Below are 16,606 nucleotides of genomic sequence, written 5' to 3' on the forward strand. Positions count from 1 at the left end.
GGGGGGGTTAAAAGAGAAAGGGTTGGGTTGGGGGAAAGATTTGGGTTGTTCCCGGGGAAAAAATTTTTTTTAGGTGGGCCACCCGCTTTTTCCCATTTTGGAAAAAAGGTAAAGGCCTGTCTTAGGGGGGAAAAGTTGTCAAAAGAAAAGGGGCTTGGGTTTTTTTTGTTGGGGTTAAAAAAAGTTTTTTAAAGAGGTTGTGTAAATTGGGTTTAAAAAGAAAAGGATTATTTAGAAAGTTGGGAAAGTTTTTAAAATTGGTTGGGGTTGTTAAAAAGGGGAAAATTTTTGGGAAAAAGGGGGGGTTTGGAAGGTTAAAAAAAAGGGTGTTGGGAATTAAAAAAAGTAAAAAAAAAAGGGGGAAAGAAAGAGGGTGGGGAAGGGGAAAAAAGGGAAAGGAAAGAAAGGAAGGGAAGGAAGGGATGGGGGGGAAAAAGGGGGGAAAGTGGGGGGAAAGGGGGAAAAGGGAAGAAAAAAAGGGGGTGGAAAAAAAAAAGGGGAAAAAAAAAGTAAGGAAAAAAAGGGAAAGAAGGGGGGGAAAAGGGGGGGAAAACCCAAAAGTTGGGGGGTTTAAAAAAAAAGGGGGGGAAAGGGGGGGAAAGTTGGGGGGGGGGAAAAAAAAGGGGGAAAGGTGGAGGGGGAAAGGCCTGGGTTTTAAAAGTTTAAAGGGGGGGGGGGGAAAGAAGGGGGGGGTTAGGGGGGGAAGGGGGGGGGGGGGAAAAAAGGGGAATTTAATGGGGAAAAGAAAGGTGGGGGGGGAAAGTGGGGGGAAAAAAAGGAAGGGGTGGGGGGGGGGGGGGGGGGGGTTTGGGGGGGGGGGGGGGGGGGGGGGGGGGGGGGGGCCCCGTGGGGGGGGGGGAGAAGGGGGGGGGGGGGGGGGGGGGGGGGGGGGTTTTGGGGGGGCGGGGGGGGGGGGGGGGGGGGGGGGGGGGGGTTAAAAAAAAAGGGGGGGGGGGCCCCCCCTGTTGGGGGGGGGGGGGTGGTGGGGGGGGGGGGTTTTTGGGGGGGGGGTGGGTGGGGGGGGGGGGGGGTTTTTTTTTTTTTTGGTTGGTTTTTTTTTGGGGGGGGGGAGGGGGGTCCTGACGAGATGAATCCCACAATTCCAAGACAATTCACCGCTGCAGTCACTGAGCCACTCTCAATGGTATTTCAGAAGTGGAGGCAGTCAGGTGAAGTCCCTGATAACTAGTAAAAAGGTGACAGCACACCAGATATTAAGGATAAAAAGTGTGACCCTGGCAACTACCACCATGTCAGTCTCACCCCTGTGCTGGGCGTGATCACGGAGCAGATCCGCCTGGAAGTGACTCTAAAGCACACGTTCCAGTGAGTCAGCACCCTCTGTACAAAAAGCTTCCTCCTAATAACCAACCTAAACCTCCCCTGTCTCCGTTTAAAACCATTCCCCTTATCGTATCGCTATCCACCCTCAGAAACAGCCATCCCCCCTCCTGCTTATGTACTTCCTTTGAGTATTGGAAGGCTGTGATGAGGTCTCCCCAGAGCTTTCTCTTCTCCAAGAAAAACAACCCCAGTTTCCTCAAACTTTCTTCATAGGAGAAGTGCTCCAGCCCTCTGATCATCTTAGTGGCCCTTTCCTGGACCTGCTCCCAAAGCTCCACATCCTTCCTGCACTGGGGCCCCAGGCCTGGACGCAGTACTTCAGATGGGGCCTTACAAGAGCTGAGTAGAGGGGGACGATCACCTCCCTCTTCCTGCTGGCCACTCCTCTTTTAATGCAGCCCAGAACACAGTTGGCCTTCCGGGCTGCGAGCGCACACTGCTGGCTCATGTCTGGCTTCTCATCCACCAGGATCCCCGAGTCCTTCTCTACAGGGCTGCTCTCCAGGGGGTTCTACACCCAGTTCATACAAAGATCTGGGATTGCCCCTTCATCAATGACATAAACAGAAGGGTTGAGTGCACCCTAATGACACCGAGCTGTGGGGTGCAGTGACACAACAGAGGGACAGGACCTCCCACCATCCAGAGGGACCTCAAAGCGCTGAGTAGTGCGCACAAATCCAAGTGTAGGGTCAGCAACTGGGATGAGGGAATGCCCACCACCAAAACATGCTGGGGGATTTAAGGACTGAGTGCAATAGTGCCCCATAGGGCCTGGGGTACCGGTGGGTAGGAGCTGGACACGAGCCAGCAATGGGCCCTTCCAGCCCAGAAAACCAAATATATCTTGGCCTGCATCCAAAGATTGGTGGTCAACGGGCAAAGGGAGGCGACCCCCCCCCCCCCCCCAACTCTGCGCTCCTCAGGCCTCACCTGCAGTGCTGCACCCAGACATGGGGTCCTCAGTGCAGGGACACATGGAGCAGTGGGAGCACATCTAGAGTACAGCCACAAACGTGAACCGAAGGATGGAACACCTCTGCTTTAAGAAGGGAGAGCTGGGCTGTTCAGCCTGGAAAAGTGAAGGCTCCAAGGAGACCTGGTAACAGCCTTTCAATAGCTAAAGGAAAGAACAAGGGAAAATTGAGGTTAAATCTAAAGAAAATGTCTTCCACAGAGAGGGTGGTGAGGCAGTGGAACAGGTTGCCAGAGACGTGGTGGATGCGCTGCCTCTTTCAAGGCAAGGCTGGGTCAGACTCTGAGCAACCTGATCCAGCTGTGGATGTTCACTGTGGGGGAGTCGGACCGCATCGCAAACCTACCTGCATACAAGCAGTGCACCAACATGGGGCTCATGGTGTTCGTTACCTGCCACACAGATCTCACACCGCTGATTGGAGGAGCCCAGGTAATCCTTAAACCCCATCATGCTGCAAAATGAAATCAGAAGAGACACAGAACGTAATTGAAAACAGTACAAAGATGCACAGAATGCCCTTAAAAAACACTGCATAGATGCAATAAACACAACACACTATTAATTACAGCCATGAAGTGGGAAAACATAGAAACAGAAAAAAACATATTTGAAGCCCAGATGGGAGATTATGAGCTGAGAACCACTGAAAAGGAAACAACACACACAGCTAAAACAGCTGCTCTAACCCAGCATGAGATCCCCCAGAAAAGCAGAGTTCACAGCTCTGAAATAAAGCAGGAATCTCTCAACCCTTTCTAAGTGCTCACCCCACACCCCAAAGGAAACCATTTCCAGGCTCAGATGCTGTTCTTACAGCTACCAGCACTTCAAAGGAATTAGGATCCCCCAAAAAGAGGAAATGAGAACCCTGAAATAAAAAAAGAAACCACTTACCCCATTCCAAGGACCAACACTCACCCACACTCTGAAGTGAAGGAAGCAGCTTCCAGGTACAAACGGCTACCACCCCCTAAGTACAGACAGGATTCCCTGCCAAAAAAGAGAAAACAGCTACAAAATTGAGAGGGAAAAAAAAAAAAAAAAAAAAAATCACTCACCCCATCCCTAAGAGCAAGGCACACTCCAAAGGAAGCACTCCCCAGGCTCAGATGCTGCCCCTGCCCTTCCCAGCCCTTAAATGGGATCAAGGAGGGGTGGAGCCTGGCTCTGCCCCACCCACAGACAAATTGCCCCCAGCTGTGCTGCAGGGCCGCACCCCTCCCCAGGTGCTCCATCACAGCTTCAGGTGGGCCCTTAAAGTGCCGGTACAGCCATAGGGCAAAGAAAATGAATAACGTGAAAGGCTGCCAATGGAGGTTTATAGCTGGAGGACCTGCGATAACCCACATATTTTAATCCCAGTCTGTCCCTGATGCCAATTGGTGACTGTATGAAAACTGCTGAGTCATGGCCTGAAGCTCTGATTGATCACCTGAGGCAGCGATGACTCAGCATGGAGCACAGCTGAAGGCAATCAACCAGTGCTGCCAGAAGGGCGGAGTCTGGCTCCGCCCCTCCTGGACCCATTTAAAAACTGACCAGCAGTGGGGAACAATCTTTTCTGGAAATCTACTGTGATGGAGTTCGATAACGAAGGCCAGCATATGGGTAAGTTTGCTACCTATTCTCTTTTTGTAATTATAATCTTGTTTGCCTGACTCTCTTGTTTATAACTGTAGTATCATAAAATTAATTATGATATGCTTGGCAAGTACAGCAAACCAAATATACTAGAATTTATAACGTGTCTTTTCTTTGCAATTTCTATAAATGGGTCAATGGGGAAAACACTGCGCCCCTAGATAAAATGATTCCTGGGCAGGTCCCAGGACTTCTGAAATCTCACTGTTCTGAACTAACGGTTATCGTCGAAAAATGAGGTCCCCTACCTGTTATGGGAAATATTTTTTCCAATACTGTTGAGTAGATTTCTTTTATAGACTAAGCAAAAATACATTGATCACAAAGGAAAGACAACTGGCTGCCTCCACAATGGCATGACCACTATTAAATACTTTAAATCATGCTGAAACGAGGAATAATACTTTAAAGAATGAAAACCAGCTTTTGAAAAACAATATTGAAATGTTAGAGCAAGAAGTTGGCATATTAACAGGGAAGAACCCAATTCTACATATTCCAATAAGTCAAGTTTGTAACATGTCAATACACGATGACCAGAATCCTGAATCAACAGACTGCGTTCACCAGGAAAATAAAAAAATCTAAATTAGATCTCGAATTTGCAATTTCAACAGATCCGCTACAAGTCCGTCCTGTCGTAACTCAGAAAACAAAAAAAACACAGGACAGACCGGCACCATGACTGTGCATCCTGCTCTCAGGCAGAGGTTATATGCAGGTAATCAATATCTTAAGGAAAACCATTCTATAACAGAATGGTTAACGGCACGCTGCCATACGGAATGGCCAAAAAAGTCCGATATACCTCTACATACAGGGATGTCATCTCCATGTAGGACTGTATGGAAACTGCTGAGTCATGGCCTGAACCGCTGATTGGTCACCTGTGGTGACCGATGAGTCATGCACAGGACCACAGGTGAAGGCAATCAACCTGTGCTGGTGAAATGGGCGGAGCCAGGCTCAACCCTCCTGGATCCACTTAAGAGCTGACCACCTGTGGTGAAGGATCACTTCTGAAGATCCGTTCCGCTGCAGTTTAGTAAATGAGCCAAGGATACAAGTAAACTTTCTATCTATTCTCTTGCTGGTATTATAAACTGCTTTGCCTACCTCTAGTGCTTATTTCATAACTGCAACATCTTAATATTCATTGATTATAAAGGAATGATGACGGACTAAACACAATCGGCAAACAAATTAAGACGTGCCTCGAAGCTCAGCAAGCCTGGAAGGAATTAGAATGTTCGTTGACAGAGCTTGAAAATAGTTACAAAGGGGGTAGGGTTTTAACAACAATAACTAGAATGGAACCTCTATACAAGCTACCAGTCCTTGTAGGAGAGGGAAGAGCTGGTGAGAAACCACACTCTAGCATCTCAGTGAAGCAGAAGGAAGAATGCCACAATTGCTGTGAGGTCAGTAATTGTAGTAACACCTGAACATGCTCAAGACACTATTAGGGCTGCTGACAATCGAAAGGAAACCCAGCTCAAGTGCCTATACTCTAACACAAGCAACATAGGTAATAAAAAAGATGAACAAGAGGCCATTGTGCAATCAGAAAGCTGTAATATGATTGACATGAGGAATAACTGTAGCACCTGAAATTCTGTGATGGATAGCTACACACTTTCCAAAAGAAACAACAAAGAAAGAAAGGCAGAGGTGCAGCCCTGTACGTTAGAAAAGTATGTAAATGTATGGAAATGAATGTTAGCGATGACAAGCTTGAAAACTCATGGGCCAGAACAAAAACGAAGATTCTTAACAATTCTAGTATTGTGGGTGTCTGCTACAAGCCATGGTGACACGCTTCATAGACAGCTGGTACAATCTCAAACTCTCTCCCTCCTCTTCGTGTGGAGAACTTCAACTTCCCAAATGTGTGCTACATTGATAATATAGCAGATACGGAACAATCCCAGGCATTACTAAAAAACCCAAGAAACAACTTCCAAATGCAGCCAGTGAAAGAGCCAAAGAAAGAAATGAAAAACCTGGACACTGTTTGATAATAAAAAAGTGCTCGAGGGGAACATAGAAGTTGGATGCCATCTGGGCCATAGTGACACAGAAATGCTAGATTTCTTGAGCCTTCGCAATCCATGTTGGGGACAAGGGAACTGCTGCCTCAGACTTCTGAAGGGCACGCTTTAACCTCCTTAGGATCATAATTGGGACAGTCCCTTCATTACTACTTTTGGAGAGCGTAGGAGACGAGGAAGCTTGGGAATACTTAAAGTAAACTATTTAAAAGTTGTGAGAGCTGACAGTTCCAAGTCACACAAGACGAGCCAACGGGCGAGGAGAGCACATGGGCTGAACAGAGGCCTTTGGCTGCAATTCAAAAATGAAACCAAACTTTACGTTCTCTGGAAAAGTGGGCAAGCTACTTATAATGATTACAGGTACATAGGGAAGCTGTACAGAGAGAAAATTAGACAGGCCAAAGCCAAGATGAACGTGAACTTGGCCGCTAAGGTTAACGAAAACACAAAATGTTTCAATAAATACATCAACAGCAAGAGAAGGACTATACAGCATCTCCATCCCCTGTTGAACACCAAGGGCAACTTGCTCACTGAGGATCAAAATAATACTAAGGCTCTTAAAGCCTTCTTTGCCTCAATCTTACTATTAAAAACTTATTACTCCCTAGCCACACAGCTGCCGACTCTGGTACACTGACATGTAGAAAAGAAAAGACCCTGCGTGATATACAATGAGACTGTTTCAGACCTCCTCCAAAAATTGGATGCCACCAAGTCCGTGGGGCCTGACAGATCTCACCCTGGACAGCTAATGAAATGGGCAGACATCAATGCCAACCAGCTCTTCCGCGTTCTTCGGTGGTCCACGCTAACCAAAAATGTTCCAGTAGTTTGGAGACTGACAAATGGAACGCCAAACTTTGAATAAGGACATAAAGGTGATCATCGTAGCTGCATACCTATTAGTCTTGCCTTGCTGCCTGGAAACTGATGGAACAGATCTCAGTAGCCATTGTGCACTGCGAAAGGACAGCTGAGGTATTGGGCCCAGTCACTATAGGTATACGAATGGTAAATCCCAACTGATAAACCTGATTACATTCTATAAAACCCAATTATTAAGACATACAAACAAAAACACGATAACAAAACCCAGATCTTCATTCCAAATCACATTTGCAAAAAACATAGCAGTACAGTCAGGTCACTGTAGTGCACAAGACAAGTTAAAGGAAAAAAAAACACAAGCTCCATGTAAAACTTGTGACCAACAGCACCCAGTAACTACATACAGCACAATCTTTTCACAAACCAATAACAATAACAGAAAAATACATAGCAACAGTCATTACAAAACCTACATCAGATTCTCCACCTTGTGATGAGCTACTATCTGGATGACTGCCATCACAAATACTATGAAACTACACAGGATTTGTTATTACAGAATGTAAGGTAACTTCCATAGGCTAAAGGAAATTGAACAACACATGCACAGAACAACACAAAAATCTAAAGGGAAAAATGAAGAAGAAATCACAAAGTCTTTTTCCTCTAAAGAATCTAATTCCACATGCATTTCAACATCGCGAAATTAACCTGTAATTCTGTTGACAGCAAAACTGCCTCGCTATCAAACTGCTGAAAAATCCAGTCACTGTTCACGGATTCCTCTTAGTCAGCAGAGGAACAAATAATAGACTGCAAGAGCAGCTCCTCCCCTTCAAGCAAGAGAGCAATTTCTGCAACAGGAAGCATGGAACAAAGCAAGAAAAGTTGGTGAAACCAAACTGACAACAAGAGAAAACCAAAACCAAGTTGACAGGACCTCAGCAAGAACAAACACAAACACAGGAATCAACATAGCATGCCACTTAAAAAGAGGAGTGAATATTGCTAACGGTCCATCTGAGATGTCTCCAAAACTATACAACAAGAGCCCAAATGGAAGATAGAAATCACAAGGTCAAGGCACACCTCTACACTTCAACATATTCAATACAAAGCAAAATTATTAATGATCATCATCAACTCATAATAAAGTTAAAATATAGCCTTCGCCAGGATAAGGACACAAGCAATGCAACAATAAAGCAAACACAAAAGTCCAACGCCATCGGTCACCAAAAACAGAAAAAAAAGAAAAAACCTTCACATATGCTGCAGAAAAACATGACTAGAGGACAGGACTAGTCATTAAACCATCCTCAATGAATAGACAGCACTCAGGAGAAGAACGTTTAGAAACCTACCTCTTCTTTTAGCATCACAACTACCATAGACATTGCACTCAGAAAAAGGAAAATCCAACAAAAGACCTACAATCAACATGGAAAACAAAAACAAACAACAAAAACAGTACAAATACTAACAAAATGCTGTTGAATCCAAAAAGAAAAGACGACACTGACAAATGGCACTGACATCCCAACAGCACTAGGGAGACCAGCAGATGGGGAAAGAAAGAACACCCGGTGAAAGCAAAGTGACCACAAGGGAGATCTGACACCAAGCCCAGAGCACCTCAGCGAACGTGTTAAACAAGACACGTCATGGATCAACGTACCTAGGCACAGAGACTAAGCCTTGGATATTGGCATCCACCTCTGGCTGCGGTTTCCTGCTGTGTCCACAAAGACACTGCCTGAAGTACTCACACCACTTGCAAAGGCCGCAGTTCCACGCTGCAAGCATTTGGGCACAGGACAACGAACGCAGAGACCACCATCCAGTAGGGACAGCGGTGTCACTTACCCCGCTCCAGGGATCAGGCACAGCCAACGGAGCAACTCAGGGGGAGCCACAAGGCCAACAGCATCTGCTGGATGACTAGGCACATCTGGAAGGAGTGAAGAGTTCTTTGTGTCTAATAACGTCCACACCTTGCTGAGGAACAGGACACGTTCAACACAGGAACTCGGGGAGCCCAAAACGCCTACAGAATGTCATGGTAGAGGCGCCAAACCTAGAAAAAAAGAAGAAACCTTCACATACAGTAATGAACAATGTCACGCAGAAACACTGATTGTGAAACAATAAAACCCCAAGTCATGGACAGCACTCAGCAAAAGCCTGTTTGGGAGCCTATCTCTTCATTTGGCATCACACGTGGTCAAAACAGAGCATTTAGATCCAGGAAACTCCAACCAAGCGCCAAAGAGGAACATGGAAAAAAAAGAATAAAAACAGATCAAAGGGGTAGAAAATGCTGTTGAATCCAAACAGAAAAGACGACGACAGTGGGACACGGCTCTGACATTCCATCAGCACTGGGGAGACCTGAAGATGGGGAAAGGAAAAGCACCCAGTGAAAGCAACATGAGCACGAAGAACATCCGACACAAAGCCCAGAGGACCTCAGCGAGCGTGTTTAACAGGACATGTCAGGGATCAACATACCTCGGCACAGAGACTAAGCGTTGGATATTGGAATCCACCTCTGGCTGCAGTTTCCTGCTGCTTCCACCAAGAGCCTGGCTAAAGTCCTGGCACCGCTCGCGAGGGCCGTAGTTCCATGCTGCAAGCGTTTGGGCACAGGATAACGCAAGCAGAGAGTGCCTTCCAGTAGGGACACCAATGTCACTTACCCCGCTCCAGGGATCAGGGCATAGCCAACGCAGCAACTCAGGGGGGGCCACAAGGCCAACAGGATCTGGCAGTGGACTCGGCCAATGTAGAAGGAATGAAGACATCTTCATGTCCAATAAGGTCCACGCCTTTCCGAAGAACAGGACACGTTCAGTGTAGGAACATGGGCAGCCCAAAATGGCTACTGCATCTGGTGGTGCAGTCACCAATCCTAGAAAGAAAGAAGAAAGCTTCACATGCAGGACTGAACAACGTTGGTTAGAAATACATACTGGTGATACTAGAAATTCCATGACATGGACAGCACTCTGCAAAAGCCTGTTTGGGAGCCTACCTCTTCTTTCGGCATCACACGTGGTGAGAAGAGTGCATTTGGATCCGGCAAACTCCAACCAAGCGCCAACGGGCAACATGGAAGAGAGAGAAGAAAAACAGATCAAAAGGGTAGAAAACGCTGTTGAATCCAAACAGAAAAGACGACGACGTTGGCACATGGCACTGACATTCCATCAGCACTGGGGAGGCCTGAACATGGGGAAAGGAAAAGCACCCAGTGAAAGCAACGTGAGCACGAGGGACATCCGACACCAAGCCCAGAGGACCTCAGCGAGCGTGTTCAACAGGACACGTCAGGGACCAACGTACCTCGGCACAGAGACTAAGCGTTGGATATTGGCATCCACCTCCGGCTGCGGTTTCCTGCTGCTTCCACCAAGAGCCTGGCTGAAGTCCTGACACTGCTCGCGAGGGCCGCAGTTCCACGCTGCAAGCGTTTGGGCACAGGACAACAAACGCAGAGAACACCGTCCAGTACGGACAGCGGTGTCACTTACCCCGCTCCAAGGATCAGGGCACAGCCAACGCAGCAACTCAGGGGGGGCCACAAGGCCAACAGCATCTGCTGGATGACTGGGCACCTCTGGAAGGAGCGAAGACAGCTTCGTGTCCAATAACATGCACACCTTACCGAGGAACAAGACACATTCAACGCGGAAAATTGGGCAGCCCAAAACGCCTACAGAATATGATGGTGGAGGCGCCAATCCTAGACATAAAGAAGAAAGCTTCACATACAGAACTGAACAACGTTGCTTAGAAACACAAACTCTTGGTACTAGAAATTCCATGACATGGACAGCACTCTGCAAAAGCTTGTTTGGGAGCCTACCTCTTCATTTGGCATCACACGTGGTCACAAGAGTGCATTTGGATCCGGGAAACTCCAACGCAGCGCCAACGGGCAACATGGAAAAAGAAGAAAACAGATCAAAAGGGTAGAAACGGTTGAATCCAAACAGAAAAGAACACGACGTTGGCACATGGCACTGACATTCCGTCAGCACTGGGGAGGCCTGAAGATGGGAAAGGAAAAAGCACCCAGTGAAAGCAACGTGAGCACGAGGGACATCCGACACCAAGCCCAGAGGACCTCAGCGAGCGTGTTCAACAGGACATGTCAGGGACCAACTGACCTCGGCACAGAGACTAAGCGTTGGATATTGGCATCCACCCGGCTGCGGTTTCCTGCTGCTTCCACCAAGAGCCTGGCTAAAGTCCTGACACTGCTCGCGAGGACCGCAGTTCCACGCTGCAAGCGTTTGGGCACAGGACAACAAACGCAGAGAACACCGTCCAGTAGGGACAGCGGTGTCACTTACCCCGCTCCAGGGATCAGGGTACAGCCAACGCAGCAACTCAGGGGGGGCCACAAGGCCAACAGCATCTGCTGGATGACTGGGCACCTCTGGAAGGAGCGAAGACATCTCCGTGTCTAATAATGTTCACACCTTACCGAGGAACAGGACACGTTCAATGCGGAAAATTGGGCAGCCCAAAACGCCTAGAGAATATGATAGTGGAGGCGCCAATCCTAGAAAGAAAGAAGAAAGCTTCACATACAGAACTGAACAACGTTGCTTAGAAACACAAACTCTTGGTACTAGAAATTCCATGACATGGACAGCACTCTGCAAAAGCCTGTTTGGGAGCCTACCTCTTCTTTTGGCATCACACGTGGTCACAAGAGTGCATTTGGATCCGGGAAACTCCAACCAAGCGCCAACGGGCAACATGGAAAAAAAAGAAGAAAAACAGATCAAAGGGTAGAAAATGCTGTTGAATCCAAGCAGAAAACTAGTTAACATTGGGACATGGCTCTGACATTCCATCAGCACTGGGGAGACCTGAAGATGGGGAAAGAAAAAACACCCAGTAAAAGCAACGTGAGCACAAGGGACATACATCCGGTAGGGACACTTATGTCACTTACCCCGCTCCAGGGATCAGGGCACAGGTAACGCAGCAACTCAAGGGGGGGCACAAGGCCAACAGCATCTGGCAGAGGACTCGGCCAATGTAGAAGGAATGAAGATATCTTCATGTCCAATAAGGTCCATGCCTTTCCTGCTGTTGAACCAAGCAGAAAACTAGTTAACATTGGGACATGGCTCTGACATTCCATCAGCACTGGGGAGACCTGAAGATGGGGAAAGAAAAAACACCCAGTAAAAGCAACGTGAGCACAAGGGACTACATCCGGTAGTTATGTCACTTACCCCGCTCCAGGGATCAGGGCACAGGTAACGCAGCAACTCAAGGGGGGGCACAAGGCCAACAGCATCTGGCAGAGGACTCGGCCAATGTAGAAGGAATGAAGATATCTTCATGTCCAATAAGGTCCATGCCTTTCCGAAGAACAGAACAAGTTGAGTGTAGGAACATGGGCAGCCCAAAATGGCTACTGCATCTGGTGGTGCAGTCACCAATCCTAGAAAGAAAGAAGAAAGCTTCACATGCAGGACTGAACAATGTTGGTTAGAAATACATACTGGTGATACTAGAAATTCCATGACATGGACAGCACTCTGCAAAAGCCTGTTTGGGAGCCTACCTCTTCTTTCGGCATCACACGTGGTGAGAAGAGTGCATTTGGATCCGGCAAACTCCAACCAAGCGCCAACGGGCAACATGGAAGAGAGAGAAGAAAAACAGATCAAAAGGGTAGAAAACGCTGCTGAATCCAAACAGAAAAGAAGACAACGTTGTCACATGGCACTGACATTCCATCAGCACTGGGGAGACCTGAAGATAGGAAAGGAAAAGCACCCAGTGAAAGCAACGTGAGCACAAGGGACATCCGACACCAAGCCCAGAGGACCTCAGCGAGCGTGTTCAACAGGACACGTCAGGGACCAACGTACCTCGGCACAGAGACTAAGCGTTGGATATTGGCATCCACCTCCGGCTGCGGTTTCCTGCTGCTTCCACCAAGAGCCTGGCTAAAGTCCTGGCACCGCTCGCGAGGGCCGCAGTTCCACGCTGCAAGCGTTTGGGCACAGGACAACGAAAGCAGAGACCGCCTTCCGGTAGGGACACCAATGTCACTTACCCCGCTCCAGGGATCAGGGCACAGCCAACGCAGCAACTCAGGGGGGCCACAAGGCCAACAGCATCTGGCAGAGGACTCGGTCCATCCGGAAAGAGTCAAGACATCTCCGTGTCTAATAACGTTCACACCTTACCGAGGAACACGACACGTTCAACGCGGGAACTCGGGCAGCCCAAAATGGCTACTGCATCTGGTGGTGCAGATGCCAATCCTAGACATAAAGAAGAAAGCTTCACATATAGAACTGAACAACGTTGCTTAAAAACACAAACTCTTGGTACTAGAAATTCCATGACATGGACAGCACTCCGCACTGGGGAGGCCTGAACATGGGGAAAGAAAGAACACCCGGTGAAAGCAACGTGAGCACGAGGGACATACGACACCAAGCCCAGAGGACCTCAGCGAGCGTGTTTAACAGGACAAGTCAGGGATTAACGTACCTCGGCACAGAGTCTAAGCCTTGGATATTGGCACCCACCTCCAGCTGCGGTTTCCTGCTGTGTCCACAAAGACACTGCCTGAAGGACTAACACCACTCGCAAGGGCCACACTTTCACGCTGCAAGCGATTGGGCACAGGACAACGAAAGCAGAGACCACCGTCCAGTAGGGACAGCGGTGTCACTTACCCCGCTCCAAGGATCAGGGTACAGCCAACGCAGCAACTCAGGGGGGGCCACAAGGCCAACAGCATCTGCTGGATGACTGGGCACCTCTGGAAGGAGCGAAGACATCTCCGTGTCTAATAATGTTCACACCTTACCGAGGAACAGGACACGTTCAATGCGGAAAATTGGGCAGCCCAAAACGCCTAGAGAATATGATAGTGGAGGCGCCAATCCTAGAAAAAAAGAAGAAAGCTTCACATACAGAACTGAACAACGTTGCTTAGAAACACAAACTCTTGGTACTAGAAATTCCATGACATGGACAGCACTCTGCAAAAGCCTGTTTGGGAGCCTACCTCTTCTTTTGGCATCACACGTGGTCAGAAGAGTGCATTTGGATCCGGGAAACTCCAACCAAGCGCCAACGGGCAACATGGAAGTAAAAAAAAAAAGAAAGAAAAACAGATCAAAGGGTAGAAAATGCTGTTGAACCAAGCAGAAAACTAGTTAACATTGGGACATGGCTCTGACATTCCATCAGCACTGGGGAGACCTGAAGATGGGGAAAGAAAAAACACCCAGTAAAAGCAACGTGAGCACAAGGGACATACATCCGGTAGGGACACTTATGTCACTTACCCCGCTCCAGGGATCAGGGCACAGGTAACGCAGCAACTCAAGGGGGGCACAAGGCCAACAGCATCTGGCAGAGGACTCGGCCAATGTAGAAGGAATGAAGATATCTTCATGTCCAATAAGGTCCATGCCTTTCCGAAGAACAGAACACGTTGAGTGTAGGAACATGGGCAGCCCAAAATGGCTACTGCATCTGGTGGTGCAGTCACCAATCCTAGAAAGAAAGAAGAAAGCTTCACATGCAGGACTCAACAACGTTGCTTAAAAACACAAACTCTTGGTACTAGAAATTCCATGACATGGACAGCACTCAGCACTGGGGAGACCTTAAGATGGGGAAAGGAAAAGCACCCAGTGAAAGCAACGTGAGCACGAGGGACATCCGACACCAAGCCCAGAGGACCTCAGCGAGCGTGTTCAACAGGACACATCAGGGATCAACGTACCTCGGCACAGAGACTAAGCGTTGGATATTGGCATCCACCTCCGGCTGCGGTTTCCTGCTGCTTCCACCAAGAGCCTGGCTAAAGTCCTGGCACCGCTCGCGAGGGCCGCAGTTCCATGCTGCAAGCGTTTGGGCACAGGATAACGAAAGCAGAGAGCGCCTTCCGGTAGGGACACCAATGTCACTTACCCCGCTCCAGGGATCAGGGCACAGCCAACGCAGCGACTCAGGGGGCCCAGAAGGCCAACAGCATCTGGCAGAGGACTCGGTCCATCCGGAAAGAGTCAAGACATCTCCGTGTCTAATAATGTTCACACCTTACCGAGGAACACAACACGTTCAATGCGGAAAATCGGGCAGCCCAAAACGCCTACAGAATATGATGGTGGAGGCGCCAATCCTAGACATAAAGAAGAAAGCTTCACATACAGAACTGAACAACGTTGCTTAGAAACACAAACTCTTGGTACTAGAAATTCCATGACATGGACAGCACTCTGCAAAAGCCTGTTTGGGAGCCTATCTCTTCATTTGGCATCACACGTGGTCAAAACAGAGCATTTAGATCCAGGAAACTCCAACCAAGCGCCAAAGAGGAACATGGAAAAAAAAAAAAAAAAGAATAAAAACAGATCAAAGGGGTAGAAAATGCTGTTGAATCCAAACAGAAAAGACGACGACAGTGGGACACGGCTCTGACATTCCATCAGCACTGGGGAGACCTGAAGATGGGGAAAGGAAAAGCACCCAGTGAAAGCAACATGAGCACGAAGAACATCCGACACAAAGCCCAGAGGACCTCAGCGAGCGTGTTTAACAGGACATGTCAGGGATCAACATACCTCGGCACAGAGACTAAGCGTTGGATATTGGAATCCACCTCTGGCTGCAGTTTCCTGCTGCTTCCACCAAGAGCCTGGCTAAAGTCCTGGCACCGCTCGCGAGGGCCGTAGTTCCATGCTGCAAGCGTTTGGGCACAGGATAACGCAAGCAGAGAGTGCCTTCCAGTAGGGACACCAATGTCACTTACCCCGCTCCAGGGATCAGGGCACTGCCAACGCAGCAACTCAGGGGGGCCACAAGGCCAACAGCATCTGCTGGATGACTGGGCACCTCTGGAAGGAGCGAAGACATCTTCGTGTCTAATAACATGCACACCTTACCGAGGAACAGGACACGTTCAACGCGGAAAATTGGGCAGCCCAAAACGCCTAGAGAATATGATAGTGGAGGCGCCAATCCTAGAAAGAAAGAAGAAAGCTTCACATACAGAACTGAACAACGTTGCTTAGAAACACAAACTCTTGGTACTAGAAATTCCATGACATGGACAGCACTCTGCAAAAGCCTGTTTGGGAGCCTACCTCTTCTTTTGGCATCACACGTGGTCAGAAGAGTGCATTTGGATCCAGGAAACTCCAACCAAGCGCCAACGGGCAACATGGAAAAAAAAGAAGAAAAACAGATCAAAGGGTAGAAAATGCTGTTGAATCCAAGCAGAAAACTAGTTAACATTGGACATGGCTCTGACATTCCATCAGCACTGGGAGACCTGAAGATGGGAAAGAAAAACACCCAGTAAAAGCAACGTGAGCACAAGGGACTACATCCGGTAGTTATGTCACTTACCCCGCTCCAGGGATCAGGGCACAGCTAACGCAGCAACTCAAGGGGGGCACAAGGCCAACAGCATCTGGCAGTGGACTCGGCCAATGTAGAAGGAATGAAGACATCTTCATGTCCAATAAGGTCCACGCCTTTCCGAAGAACAGGACACGTTCAGTGTAGGAACATGGGCAGCCCAAAATGGCTACTGCATCTGGTGGTGCAGTCACCAATCCTAGAAAGAAAGAAGAAAGCTTCACATGCAGGACTGAACAACGTTGTTAAAATACATACTGGTGTACTAGAAATTCCATGACATGGACAGCACTCTGCAAAAGCCTGTTTGGGAGCCTACCTCTTCTTTCGGCATCAC

General features: G+C 48.3%; 1 long non-coding RNA gene across 1 annotated transcript; it reads right to left on the bottom strand.

The window, feature by feature from the left end:
* Positions 1-2,273: 2,273 nt before the first annotated feature.
* LOC104913899 (uncharacterized) lies at positions 2,274-10,447 on the bottom strand. The gene is made up of 4 exons (XR_014883303.1): positions 10,383-10,447; positions 3,242-3,313; positions 2,667-2,774; positions 2,274-2,464 (listed from the first exon to the last, which is right to left on the bottom strand). It is a non-coding gene; the product is annotated as an uncharacterized LOC104913899 (long non-coding RNA).
* Between the last annotated feature and the right edge of the window lie 6,159 nt (positions 10,448-16,606).

Source organism: Meleagris gallopavo, chromosome 5 (genome assembly GCF_905368555.1).
Source record: "Meleagris gallopavo chromosome 5, MGAL_WU_HG_1.1, whole genome shotgun sequence".
In the NCBI taxonomy this organism is placed as follows: Eukaryota; Metazoa; Chordata; class Aves; order Galliformes; family Phasianidae; genus Meleagris; species Meleagris gallopavo.